Here is a 335-nt window from a genome sequence, read left to right on the forward strand (position 1 = left end):
AGCATGTCAGTCTACTCAGACTTGTCTGTACTCACCTGTCCCGATCGCAAGGGGAAGGCTTTTGCACTCCCATTAGCAAAAGCCTGCTAGATGCCTGGGAGCAGATCTGCAGCCTCCAGAGGTGAGGCAGCACCAGACACTGGCGTTAGCTCACACTTGCTCTGAAGGCAGAGCCAGGCTGCCCTCACAACACAGGCCCCTTCTGGGACACGGCCTGGCCTGAACTCTGAGGAGCCAGCGTACCTCAGGGAGCCGGGCCAGGCAGGGCCGGGCCCACAGACCCCCGAGGCGCCCACACAGCCTAATGCCGCACCGGGAGTGCTGTGCTCACGCCT

The sequence above is a fragment of the Charadrius vociferus genome, unplaced genomic scaffold (genome assembly GCF_000708025.1).
Source record: "Charadrius vociferus isolate BGI_N301 unplaced genomic scaffold, ASM70802v2 scaffold812, whole genome shotgun sequence".
Lineage (NCBI taxonomy): Eukaryota > Metazoa > Chordata > Aves > Charadriiformes > Charadriidae > Charadrius > Charadrius vociferus.